The 14,135-nt window shown below is 45.0% G+C and overlaps 1 protein-coding gene across 6 annotated transcripts in view; it reads right to left on the bottom strand.

The window, feature by feature from the left end:
• Positions 1-14,135, bottom strand: part of CARD11 (caspase recruitment domain family member 11) — a 108,089-nt gene that overhangs the window by 89,984 nt on the left and 3,970 nt on the right. The window contains exon 2 of one of the 6 annotated variants that reach the window (XM_082600544.1): positions 5,090-5,158. The exons of the other annotated variants lie outside the window; for them this stretch is intronic. The gene's annotated coding sequence lies outside the window, so the exon portion shown is untranslated. The remainder of the gene's footprint in view (positions 1-5,089; positions 5,159-14,135) is intronic. 6 annotated transcript variants of the gene reach the window in all.

The raw sequence follows: 14,135 nt of genomic DNA, 5'->3' as shown, positions 1-14,135 counted from the left end.
AGGGTAAATAACAAGAAAAACACACCTGGGCACATGAGATCCACATTGCAGAAATCCAAAGATGAACAGAAAATCCTGAAAGAAGCCAGAGTTGGGGAAAACACCTTTCCTATGAAGAGATAATGATAAGAATCACAGTGGACTCCTTATCAGAAACCAGCAAGCAAGAAGGGAGTGGAGTGAAATACTGCAAGTATTAAGAGAGAAAAGACTACCAGCTCAGAAGTCAATTTCCAGCGAAATCGTCCTCAAACGTGAAGGAGAAATGAAGACTTTCTCAGATAAACAAAAATGGAAGAAATTTATGGCCAACAGGCTTGCCCTGCAAGACATGTTAAAAGAGGATCTTCGGGCAGGAGAAAAACATAAAAAAAAAAAAAAAACAAAGAAAGGAAGGGCACTGGCGCAGGAATAAATAAAAGTCAAATGAGATCTTTTCTTTTCTTTTTTTTTGGCCCCGCCCATTGGCTTGCGGGATCTTAGTTCCCTGACCTGGGATGGAACCCTGGCCACGGCAGTGAAAGCATCGAGTCCTAACCACTGGACCGCCAGGGATTTCCTTATTTTTCTTATTCTTAATTGATCTACAAGATTACTGTTTTGTGTGTGTGTGTGTGGTACACGGGACTCTCACTGTTGTGGCCTCTCCCGTTGCGGAGCACAGGCTCCGGACGCGCAGGCTCAGCGGCCATGGCTCACGGGCCCAGCCGCTCCGCGGCATGTGGGATCTTCCCGGACCGGGGCACGAACCCGTGTCCCCTGCATTGGCAGGGGGACTCTCAACCACTGCGCCACCAGGGAAGCCCAAGATTACTGTTTTTTAAAGTAATCATAGTAACAACATATCACATAACTGACAGTGGATGATGAGTGAAATGATGGACAACAATCTCAGAGGTGGGGAGGGAGGAACTGGGAACACTGGGTTATAAGGCGCCTGCTCTACATGTGAAACCATCCAGTGTCATTTCAAGGGGGACGTGGATTAGTTTAAAATGTATTTTCTTAACTACAGGGCAACCACTAACAACAACTTAACAAGAAGTACAATTGAGATGCTGGGAGAGGTAAAATGGGAACATGAATGCTCATTTAAAACCTGAGAAGGCAGAAAACAAAGGGGGAAAAAGATAGCCTGTTTTTTTTTTTTTTTTTTTGGCAAAAGATCTAAGGAACAGAACTGTGAGCTCAGATTTAGAGCCAGGGATATAATGCATGAGAAACTCGCCACCGCAGGTCAGAGGGGAAGGGATGGGGCTGGGATAGCCCTTATGGAAATAAACTTAATTTAACTTAACACATTTAATTGGATTTCAAACCACTCACAAAATAAATTCCACAGACTGAAATATGAAGCCTTTTGTTAGTATTCTTTATAATATATGTATATATTCTTTTGTTTGATTTTTTAAAAAAGAAATTTAATTTATAATGTAAAAACGTCTTATGTGAGTAGAGAAGAAAACCTAAGTGCTTAACGGCAGAAGAGCTGGAAGGAACAAAAGCCAACTGCTCTGCAGAATCCCAGAAAAGCCCCGAAAATAGAGGTACCTTGGACCACAGAAGGGGACAACCAGGGTGGGATTAACACCAGGAGGACTGGCTGAAGGTATGTAAAAGGGGCAGTTAAACCCCCAGACCCTCTCCCCAGCTCTGGCAGAAGGAACATTTACTCACTGGAAAACCGGATTCCGGTGTGAGGGATAAGGGGTCATCCAAAAAGTAGGCGATTAAAATGTCAGAGGAGTGGGGAGGGGTGGGCTGGAGAACTGCTATTTTTTATTATAAGCCATGTGGAAGTATTCGATATTTTAAAGCAGTACATATATTACATAAAGATAAAAATTAAACTTTAAAAAAAAAAGAAAAGTAAAAAAAACCACAACAAACCAAAAATTATGGTCTTTCTGGACTTGGTCCTTAGGATGGCTTTCTCCATGCTAGTCCAGGGCACAGACCAGGAAGCACTGCCCCAGGAGCCCAAGCCTCCCCAACGGCAAATACTGTGTCTCTGCTTTGCAGGACGTCAGTGGGGCCAGGTCTCCAGGAGAGGAAGTGGTCCAGGGAATAGAGGGTGCTCCTGTAATATAATGACTTCAAAATTTCTTTCCAACTTTGTCTTTCTCTTCTCTTTCATTTTTTCCGCAAACTCAATAATCTATCATTTACCTTGTCTTGCTTCAGGCAATATCATTAATAACAATAGAAAAAGCATTTTTTGCTTGTCACCTTTCTTCAAAGGAACTCAGATTGTCTCCAAACTTTAAAGTGCATACAAAGTACCTAGGAATTTTGTTAAAATGCAGATTCTAATTCAGCCGGCCTGGGGTGGGGCCCGAGAGTCTGCATTTCTAACCGGCTCTTAGGTGAGGCCGATGCTGCTCGTCCATGGACCACACTCTGAGAAGCAAAAGGACATAAAGCAACTTTATGGGGTGATGGAAATCTTTTACATCTTGCCTGTGGTTGTGGTTACATGTGTATATACTTTTATCAAAATTCACTGGACTGTGTACTTAAAATGGGTGTGTTTTATTGTACGTACGTTATCCTTTATTAAAGGAAAAATCCATTCTAGATGGATTATAGGTCTAAATGTGAAAGATGAAACAATAAAGCTTTTAGGAGGAAACACACACTTTGGGGTAGACATATCTTTCCTTCTTTTTTGTTTTTTTGAACCACACATATAATTTTAATTTTTAAGTAGCCACATTAAAAAATGTAATGAAACTGGATAAACTAATAAGGCATATCTTTCTTAAACAGGACTCAAAAAAGAGTGAACCATGATGGAAAAACCTACACGAGCTGGACTACATTAAAATTAAAAACTTCTGTTCATCAGCAGACTCTAATAAGAGAGCGAAAGGGCAAGCTATAAACTGAAGGAAGATATCTGCAATACATTTATCTGACAAAGGACTCCTCATATATGAAGAACTACTCCAATTCAGTAAGAAAAAGACATGACAACAGAAAAGTGGGCAAAACTCTAACAGACACTTCACAGAGGAGGACAGCCCAAATGGCCGATCAATACATGAAAAGGCACTCGGCTCAGCCACAAGTGAAACGCAAACTAAAACTACACAATGCTTTGTTTTGACTGCACACCCACTGGAATAGCTAAATGAAGAGACAGACAATGCTGTGTGAGAAAAGATGTGGAGCAACTGGAACGCTCTTCCACTACTGACGGGGTGTAGTTTGCAGCAACGTTCTTGGAAAACTATTTGGTGGTATTTATTAGAGCTGAAGAGAAACATGCTCTAAGATCCAGCAAATCCACTCTTGGGTGGAAATACGAGCCCGTGGCTCCAGAAGGTAAGTGTAAGGGTGCTCAGAGCAGCCTCCTTCATCATGTCCTCAAATTGGAAACAACTCAGTTATCCATCAGGGGTAGACTCGATAAACTGTGCAACAGTCAGAAGGCAGACTCTTGCTGGCAATAAAAACATGAAAGAATTGCTGCCGCCTGCAGCAGTGTGGGTGCATCCAGGGTGATCAGGTAAAACACAGGGCGCTCAGTTAGACTCGTATCTTGAATAACCGATCATTTTGAAGAACGTGAATGTCCCGTGCAGTATTGGGGACAGACTTATACTAAAAATTACTATGCTATGAAAAGCCATCATTGTTTTTCATTAAAATATTATTTTTCAGCTGGTCACGTTCTGTTTCTTGATCTGGGTGCTGGGGACACCGTGTGTTCACTTTGCGAAAATCCGTCGTGCTGCACACTTAGGATGTGTGCACGCCTCCTGCAGGAATGTTATGCATCCATACAAAGTTTACTTAAAATAAAGACACAGCTCATCCTGGCCCACGTCCCATCAGAGGGGGCCCTCCGTGCCTCTTGCCCCCAGTCTCCCATCCGTTCTCCGCACCGCTGTGTGTGATCTTTCGAACCTGCACGTCCATCCTGGCCCCCAGTCACGGCTCAGTCGCCCCAGTATCTGGTGCTCGCCCACAGGACAGCATCTGCTCCCTCGGCAAGGCATCCGGGGGCTCTCGGGGGCCCCTCCTCCCCCATCCCCACATCTTCCCGTCTTTTTGCCAACACTGACACTCATCACACCTCCAAGGCTGGGCACGTGCGGTTTCTCTACTTAGAGGGCCCTTCCCACGTCTCTGCCTGGCAAAAGCCTCGTTATTTTCCAAGTCTCATTTCAGCTTCTATTGGCCCTGGGGGTCTCTGTCTCCCTGGGCAGACCCGGGTGCCCCTCTCTCTCACACCCGTCTTCAATGCGTGCCTCCTTTATCTTGCAGCTGACTGTCTCCTCACCTGAGTACCGGCTTATTGGGGTGAGGACCCCGCCCTTACCTCTTTTTATCCCTGGCACCTAGCGAAGTGCCCGGGAGTCGCAGGCACTGGGTACTCGTTAAGGGATGAATAAAAGGATAATGGTAGTAATGGATGTTAACGAATGGGGATCAGGCAAGGGATGTAAGCAAATGGCTCATGCTAGATTATAGGTTTGTCAGGGGCCCTTCTGAACCTTCTCCAGGGCATCCTGCTAACGAGCATGGCACACCTGTATCACGAGTGCACACCTGTCCCAACCGTGCCTCCCTGGATGTCTTGCCTGCCTCATGGCACTCATCTAACTTCCTGTGGGAAGGGTGCCGTCTTATCCCCATTTCACCAATGACTTCAGCGACTTGTCCAAGGTCGCCTGCTGGGAGAGGGAGAGCTCACGCTCACTGCACCCATTAGTCTGTGGGTAACACCATGCACTGAATCCCTGAAACGCCTCACGGAGCAGGAAAGGCAAGGCAGGAAGTGTCAGTGCCCACTCTGCCTTGGGCAGCTCTGTGACTCAGGTAGCCTTTCTGGTCCCTCTCAAATCAGTCTCCGTGGGTGGCCACCCCCTCTCCCGTAGAATGGCCCACGGGGAAGGGACATAACCCTAAACCCCCAAACACAGCACTCTGTCCAGAGACTCTCAACTGCTGCCTGAGATCTTCAGGTTTTAAGCAAAACAAAAATCTGATTCACTGTTTCCAGGCCTACAGGAAACTCAAGTCCTTTATTCTTCTAGCACTTAAAAAAAAAAAAAAGAGAGAAAAGAAAAAAAAATCAAACCTTTATGTCTTAGAAGAGTTCTGAATGCTGCTCATTTCACACCGCACCGAACACTGTTCACGACAAAGGCTGCAGGAGCGAAGAAGGAAATGAGACGCACTCACCAATAAATATGAGCCTGAGCAAAGAAACCAACTCAGAATACACCGCTGGCAAGAAGAAATGCCCCAAAGCTTTGCTTACACCAAATAATGTAGGAACAGATAGCTCCCCTGGGTCTCTGGGAAAAGTTAATGCACACAGGAAGCTGCAAACAGACTCTCTTTGGGATTTTGGCAGAAAAGACGGGGCATTAACAACATTCAAGGTGAAAGAGGGGAGAATTGTAGATTGAGGGAAGGGATGCTTTTTTCATCAGGTAACAAAAATAGCTCTATCTGGATATCTCCCCTGGATTCCCACAGGCTTCAGGGCAGGAGCCTGCTCCAGAAATTAACCAGAGCTGTGCTCAGCAGGGCTCAGGGGAGACCCACCACTCCCAACTGCCCAACCAGAGAATTAATTTAATTCCAGACATTTGGATAATACAGATGAACCCTTGAGGGAGACAAAAATTTACTTTGGGAAGATTTTTCCCCACCTGTTGTGCAGAAGTGTCACAAAGTGGTGGGGTGACGGTGCGAGGGTAAGATGGTGCCGAGTAGCTGAAAGGCTCTGGAGAAGGCTTCCTGGTTTCACCTGCCCCGGGGGCTGTGAAAGATGCTGAGATCTTCCAAGCACAGAAAGATCACCGCACACCCAGCATCCATACTAATCTCCTTTCTCATCTTCACAAGGGAAATCCAAATGGCACTTTGCCCGAGGTGGGGGGCAGGGGCAAAAATGAAAGCAAAGGCTTCTTGCCCAGCCCTAGAAGACGGTTCAGAGGAAGGCATGACTAACACAAATCATGACCAGGGAGGTCAGCTAATAACAAGGAAACCTTGCATTTATATAACGTGCTGCTATTTTCCAAGCAATTTTTCACCCACTATCTCATACGCTCCTCAGAGCAATTTTGTGTGGTAGGAAGGCAGGGATTATTTATCTCCACCTCGCTTGCGAAGAAACAAAATCCTGGGACAGTGAAGTGATTTGCTCAAGGTCAGGGCGCGCTCACAGATTTTTAAAGCTGGAAGGGTTCGTGGCTGTAAGGAACCAGGGCAGGGGTGACTAATCGGCGGCACTCGGGCTCCAATTGTCAGTTTCACACCCACAGCAGACATGGACAATCGATCACAGAACTCTCTTCCGCGGAGCTGGCCCTCAAGGTGAAACCCATTTGTCATCCCCGGCCCCGTCTCCTGTCTCACTTCACATATGAGGAAACTGAGCCCAGAGCAGAGAAGGGACTTGGCCAAGACGGCCCAATGGGTTAGTGGCCCAGAACCCGAATCTCACCCCTGCCTTCCGAGCCCCGGGTTCTCTCCAGCACATCATGCTGTGCCCCATCTGTTAGGGGTACAAGTCCCCTGAAAGATGCACCAACAAGGCATGGGAATGACATTCTTTGTGACCAAGCCAGAACACTTGCGTTTTCTGTGCTGAGCAAGTGGACACATTCCTATTTCTAAGAGAGGAATCATAGACCACCCCAAGGTTTCAAAGCCTGAGCGCTTGGCAGGATGGAAGAGAGGACTTAGGGATGGGAAAATCACATCAACTCCATGTCCAGGTAGTCAAGACCATTGGCTACTGAAGTGCACAGTTCATAAACTTGGGAGTCATGAGCACAGAGATGGCTTTGAAGCCGTGAGACTAGATGAGACCATCCAGGAAGGAGTGCAGAGGGAGAAGAGGCCGAGGCCCTTTGACCTCAGAGGTCAGGGGACACAGAAGAATCAGAAAAGAGAGACTAGGAAGGAGTGGCCGGGAAGGCGGGAGACACCAAGAGAGGGAACCCACGCCACACTCCGAAGAGGAGAGGTAGACAGACTGAGCTAATTCCCCCGAGGACTAAGAGTGGACCTGGACTTGGGGACTCTGGGGGCGGAAGTCTCACTGAAGTGGGTCCAGGACAGAATGCAGGGACAGGAAATGGGGATAGACAGTGTAGACAACACTTTCAAAGAGACTGTCTGTAAAGGTGTGATGGCTGAGTTGCATCACCCCAAATTCATATGCTGAAGCCCTAGCCCCACTACCTGTAGTTGGAGATAAAGCCTTTAAGGAGTGACTGAGTTCATGTGAGACCGTTAGGGTGAGCCCTAATCCAGGGGGGCCGGTGTCCTTGTCAGAAGAGGAGGTTGGACACACAGAGAGACACCAGGGGTGCATGCACGCAGAGGGCTGACCACGTGAGGACACAGCTAGAAGGCGGCCACCTACAAGTCAAGGAGAAAAGCCTCAGGAGACACCAGCCCTGCCCACACCTTGATCTCGGACTTCCAGCCTCCAGAACTGGGAGAATAAACTTCAATTGTTTAACCCCCCTTCACCCCCGCCGCTCCCTGGTCTGCAGTACTCTGTTACAGCAGCCCCGAAAGACTAACAGAAGAGGGGTACAGAGCAAGGCAGTGACAACTACAAGGGAATATGAAATCAAGGCAGGTCTGGGTTTTTCCTTTAAAGATGGGGGGAACTGCAGCATATTTGTACTCTGGTCGGAATGATCCTTGGAGAGAAGGAAAAAAGTTGATGATACTGGAGAAAAAGGAGACAACCGCTACAGAAGCATCTCTGCATGGACAAGGTGGTTCTGGTGCCTGCGTGGAGGCAGGACCAGGCCGGTGGAGGAGGGGGCCGGGGGCCCGGAGAGGCGGGGGGCGGCTGGTGGTTCGAAGGACCAAGGATGGTCATCAGCTTAGGGCAGGGGAGCCTCTTGGGCCCAGGTAGTCCGACATAAATGGTTGGGTTTCAAAAGCATATTTTTAAATCAGTTAAGAAAGATACAACATTACACAGAATTTCTGTACAAAACTGAGGGGGTCTTGTTTATGGTTTCCTTTGCTGTGCAAAAGCTTTTCAGTTTCATTAGGTCCCATTTGTTTATTTTTGTTTTTATTTCCATTTCTCCAGGAGGTGGGTCAAAAAGGATCTTGCTGTGATTTATGTCATAGAGTGTTCTGCCTATGTTTTCCTCTAAGCGTTTGATAGTGTCTGGCCTTACATTTTGGTCTTTAATCCATTTTGAGCTTATTTTTGTGTATGGTGTTAAGGAGTGATCTAATCTCATACTTTACATGTAGATATGGGAACATATGCATATATATAACTGATTCACTTTGTTATAAAGCAGAAACTAACACACCACTGTAAGGCAATTATACTCCAATAAAGATGTAAAAAAAATAAAATAAAATAAAAATAAGAAAAAAAAAAAAACTGAGGGGGAAGGAGATTGACCCATTCCTTGGGGACAGCCCTCTGCTCTGCTGTCGTTGGGTGGTCTCCCCTGCTCGGTGCAGTTACAGGAAACCACCCTCTCCTTCCTAGGGCCACTTTCCTTTACAGCCTAAACCTCCCCAAACTCAGAACGCCTGCGTCTCCAGGGCCCCGTGAAAGAACCTCCTCTAAGAGTACAGAAGACACGATTTTTGAGGATGGAGAACTCCCAAAGGAACTGGAAATCGCCATGCGTCTCTGCCTCCCACCCGCAAACCGGCTTATGGCTGTGGCCTCAGCTCCCCAGGCACCGCGGAGCTTCACAAGTTGATTTTGAAAAGCATCTGAGAACTGAAGCCAGGAGACTCGGAGAGAAGTGCAAGGTATCATTATTATTCAACCGCACACTCCCCCACACCCCCCCGAACCAGCTACACTCGAATCCCTTTTTAAGAAGGCCAGTTCTTCTTAGAAAAGTTCAGTGAATGAGCGAATCCTTACTCAGAGGCAGGGAACAAAGCAGTAATGTCAATAAAACGCAGTTTTACTTCGTATCCCCATTCATCCACTGAAATAACAATTGGCTAAACCTCCAGTAATGCCGGCACAAGGTTTCTGTTTGCCCTCAGATTTAAAAAAAAGTGGATCATCACCACCAAGACTTCTCCAAGAGTGTTCGCAGCAGCTCTCACAATAGCCCCAAACGGCACATAACGCGCACGTTCATCAGCGGTAGGATGGATACATAAATTGTGGTCAACGCTCACAGCGCAACACTATACAGCAAGGAACAAACCCCAATGACTGCGACACCCATGGATGAATCAAGCTGGAGACACAAGAGCGCCCTTTGTGTGATGCCATTTATGTGACATTCAAGGACAGGCAAAAGGGGTGGGGGGCTTAGCAACCGGGAAGGAGCATGAGACCCCTACCCCCTGGAGGCCTGGAAAGGACCCGTGTCTCGATCTGGATGATCGGCTACGTGGGTGGGTGTGAAACCTCCCCCATAGTGCACTTCAGATTTGGGACGTGTACTGTGTGTGTGCTATGCCTTAATTTAAAATAAATCCTTTTTTTTTTTTTAACCAATCAGTTTTGCCTTTCCACAGGAGCGCAGAGGCCCTGTGATTTCTCTTACTGGGACACAGCTGAAATCAGAAGTCACTGCAAGAGGAACTCTCTTCCTGCAACCCAGCAGGTTGGGAATGAGGACAGCTAAGACTAAGCGGGAAAGCAGTTCATGGGGACCACCCTTGCTGTTCTCTTATGAACCTGGCTTTTCCTTCTTGCTTTCTTAATCAGAACGATAACAGTTGCTCAGGGTTAGAAAACAAAAGAAAAGGACACAAAATGAACACTAGAGGAGAAGACTCAAATCAATAGAATTAGAAATGAAAAAGGCGAAGCAACAACTGACACTGCAGAACTACAAAGGATCCTGAGAGATTACTACAAGCAACTACATGCCAATAAAATGGACAACCTGGAAGAAATGGACAAATGCTTAGAAAAGCACAACCTTCCGAGACTGAACCAGGAAGAAATAGAAAATATGAACAGACCAATCACAAGCGCTGAAACTGAAACTGTGATTAAGAATCTTCCAACGAATAAAAGCCCAGGACCAGATGGCTTTACAGGCGAATTCTATCAAACATTTAGAGAAGAGCTAACACCTATCCTTCTCAAACTCTTCTAAAATAGAGCAGAGGGAGGAACACTCCTAAACTCATTCTACAAGGCCAACATCACCCTGATACCAAAACCAGACAAAGATGTCACAAAGAAAGAACACTACAGGCCAATATCACTGATGAATATAGATGCAAAAATCCTCAACAAAATACTAGCAAACAGAATCCAACAGCACATTAAAAGGATCATACACCATGATCAAGTGGGGTTTATTCCAGGAATGCAAGGATTCTTCAATATACGCAAATCAATCAACGTGATACACCATATTAACAAATTGAAGGAGAAAAACCATATGATCATCTCAGTAGATGCAGAGAAAGCTTTCAACAAAATTCAACACCCATTTATGATAAAAACCTTCCAGAAAGTAGGCATAGAGGGAACTTTCCTCAACATAATAAAGGCCATATATGACAAACCCACAGCCAACACTGTCCTCAATAGTGAAAAACTGAAACCATTTCCACTAAGATCAGGAACAAGACAAGGTTGCCCACTCTCACCACTATTATTCAACATAGTTTTGGAAGTTTTAGCCGCAGCAAACAGAGAAGAAAAAGAAATAAAAGGAATCCAAATCGGAAAAGAAGAAATAAAGCTGTCACTGTCTGCAGATGACATGATACTATACACAGAGAATCCTAAAGATGCTACCAGAAAACTACTAGAGCTAATCAATGAATTTGGTAAAGTAGCAGGATACAAAATTAATGCACAGAAATCTCTGGCATTCCTGTACACTAATGATGAAAAATCTGAAAGTGAAATTAAGAAAACACTCCCATTTACCATTGCAACAAAAAGAATAAAATATCTAGGAATAAACTTACCTACGGAGACAAAAGACCTGTATGTAGAAAATTACAAGACACTGGTGAAAGAAATTAAAGATGATACAAATAGATGGAGAGATATACCATGTTCTTGGATTGGAAGAATCAACACTGTGAAAATGACTATAATACCCAAAGCAATCTACAGATTCAATGCAATCCCTATCAAACTACGAATGGCATTTTTCACAGAACTAGAACAAAAAATTTCACAATTTGTATGGAAACACAAAAGACCCGGAATAGCCAAAGCAATCTTGAGAAAGAAAAACGGAGCTGGAGGAATCAGGCTCCCTGACTTCACACTATACTACAAAGCTACAGTAATTAATACAGTTTAGTACTGGCACAGAAACAGAAATATAGGTCAATGGGACAGGATAGAAAGCCCAGAGATAAACCCACACACATATGATCACCTTATCTTTGATAAAGGAGACAAGAATATACAGTGGAGAAAAGATAGCCTCTTCAATAAGTGGTGATGGGAAAACTGGACAGCTACATGTAAAAGAATGAAATTAGAACACTCCCTAACACCATACACAAAAATAAACTCAAAATGGATTAAAGACCTAAATGTAAGGCCAGACACTATAACACTCTTAGAGGAAAACATAGGCAGAACACTCTATGACATAAATCACAGCGAGATCCTTTCTGACCCACCTCCTAGAGAAATGGAAATAAAAACAAAAATAAACAAATGGGACCTAATGAAACTTAAAACCTTTTGCAATGCAAAGGAAACTACAAACAAGATGAAAAGACAACCCTCAGAAAGGGAGAAAATATCTGCAAACGAATCAGTGGACAAAGGACTAATCTCCAAAATATAGCTCATGCAGCTCAATATTAAAAAAACAAACAACCCAATAAAAAAATGGGTAGAAGACCTAAATAGATATTTCAGCAAAGAAGACATACAGATGGCCAAGAAGCACATGAAAAGCTGCTCAACGTCACTAATTATTAGAGAAATGCAAATCAAAACTACAATGAGGTATCACCTCATACCAGTCAGAATGGGCATCATCAGAAAATCTACAAACAACAAATGCTGGAGAGGGTGTGGAGAAAAGGGAACCCTCTTGCACTGTTGGTGGGAATGTAAATTGATACAGAAGAGAACAGTATGGAGGTTCCTTAAAAAACTACAAATAGAACTACCATATGACCCAGCAATCCCACTACTGGGCATATACCCTGAGAAAACCATAATTCAAAAAGATTCATGTACCAAAATGTTCATTGCAGCTCTATTTACAATAGCCAGGACAGGGAAGCAACCGAAGTGTCCATCAACAGATGAATGGATAAAGAAGATGTGGCACATATATACAACGGAATATTACTCAGCCATAAAAAGAAATGAAACTGAGTTATTTGCAGTGAGGTGGATAGACCTAGAGACTGTCTTACAGAGTGAAGTCAGTCAGAAGGAGAAAAACAAATACTGTATGCTAACACATATATATGGAATCTAAACAAACAAACAAAAAATGGTCATGAAGAACCTAGGGGCAAGACGGGAATAAAGACGCAGACCTCCTAGAGAGAATGGACTTGAGGACACAGGGAGGGGGAAGGGTAAGCTGGGACAAAGTGAGAGAGTGGCATGGACATATATACACTACCAAACGTAAGGTAGATAGCTAGTGGGAAGCAGTCGCATAGCACAGGGAGATCAGCTTGGTGCTTTGTGACCACCTAGAGGGGTGGGATAGGGAGGGTGGGAGGGAGGGAGATGCAAGAGGGAAGAGATATGGGGACATATGTATATGTATAACTGATTCACTTTGTTATAAAGCAGAAACTAACACACCATTGTAAAGCAATTATACTCCAATAGAGATGTTAAAAAAAAATGAATACTAGAATTTTCCCCTTCGTCCACCCAGCCACCATTCCCTAGACGTCCTACTAGAGCAGTTTCTTATACGTGCTACTGCTTTCTTCCAGAAACTCCCTCTATGCCCCTGTCTCATTAATGGCCTCACAGAATTCCAATGGATGGATGGATCTTGCTTTTGAGGAGCATTTGTGTGGTTTCAAGTTTTTTCCCATTAAAAACAATGCTACAATTAACATCAGCATGCACAAAAAGATGGACAAGTCTATCTGTGAGATAATTCTTAGAAGTGGAATTCTTGGGTTGATTCACTTATCATGCTGGTACCTACTGTCAAATCCATAGCGTATTAGACTACCTGCTTCCCGTTTCTCTCACCAATATAACGTTTTATCAAATGTTTTGATCTTTGCCAGTCTGACAGTGAAAAAAGGCATCTCTCTGTTGTATTACTTCGCATTTATTCATTGTAAATTGATTGGTCTGTTCATATTCTGTTTGTTCACATCCTTTAAGCATTTTTCTCTTCGGGCGAGTTCTCTCTAATTCTGGAGTCAGCAAACTGCAGTGGAGTGCCCACCCCTGCACTGCCCATCCTGCCCCACTGGCCAAACCCGGCCACATGGCAAGAACAGAGCAGAGCCGTTTCCACAGGGACCTTCTGGCTCTCCGAGCCTCAGGTATATTTACTATCTGGACCTTTACAGAAGAAGTGTGCCGATTCCTGCATCTCACTGATTTCTTTTCAGAGTTCTCTGTAAATTAAGGAAATAGCTCTCTCAGATAAATTCACTTTTGCATCAAATTCATCACTCTATTCTACCTCCTACCCCCAACTCTGTCAAAAATAACCAAGTCAGAAGTACCTTTAAAAGCAGAGCAAGCTCTCATTTGGAAACACTTTGGTCTATGTTAATTTAGGGGTGGTACTTTCATTTTACACACGTGGCCACTGAGGCTCAGAGCCACCGGTGACTTTGCCGAGGTCACACCCTTTCTGCCTGGCTCCAAGTCCGCAGATGTTTCCACTCGGAGGAGCCTGCCTCTCAGTGGACGGGTCCAGCACGGGGGATGGCGCTGACTGTACAAAGCAGAGTGTGACAGGTGTTGCTGTGGTACCTGCAGGATTTGTCAGGTATGTGGACAGAGCCTGGGGCCCCGCTTTGTCAGCGCCACACTCGAGTATGAGGACGTACATTCCAGAGTTGGATTTGGGGTGAGAAGGAAGGTTACACCCCTGACACAGAAACCACCCGGGGAGAATGGAGCCCTTGCTCTGGCTCACCCACTAGTGAGGAGCTGGGAGGACCAGAGGACCGGGACATAAGACATGAGCCTGGGGAGCCTGACTGCGGGA

The sequence above is a fragment of the Mesoplodon mirus genome, assembly GCF_964341445.2.
Source record: "Mesoplodon mirus genome assembly, chromosome: 15".
NCBI lineage: Eukaryota > Metazoa > Chordata > Mammalia > Artiodactyla > Ziphiidae > Mesoplodon > Mesoplodon mirus.
Note: the sequence above shows the minus strand (reverse complement) of the source record. Positions and strands in the feature narration are given on the sequence as shown.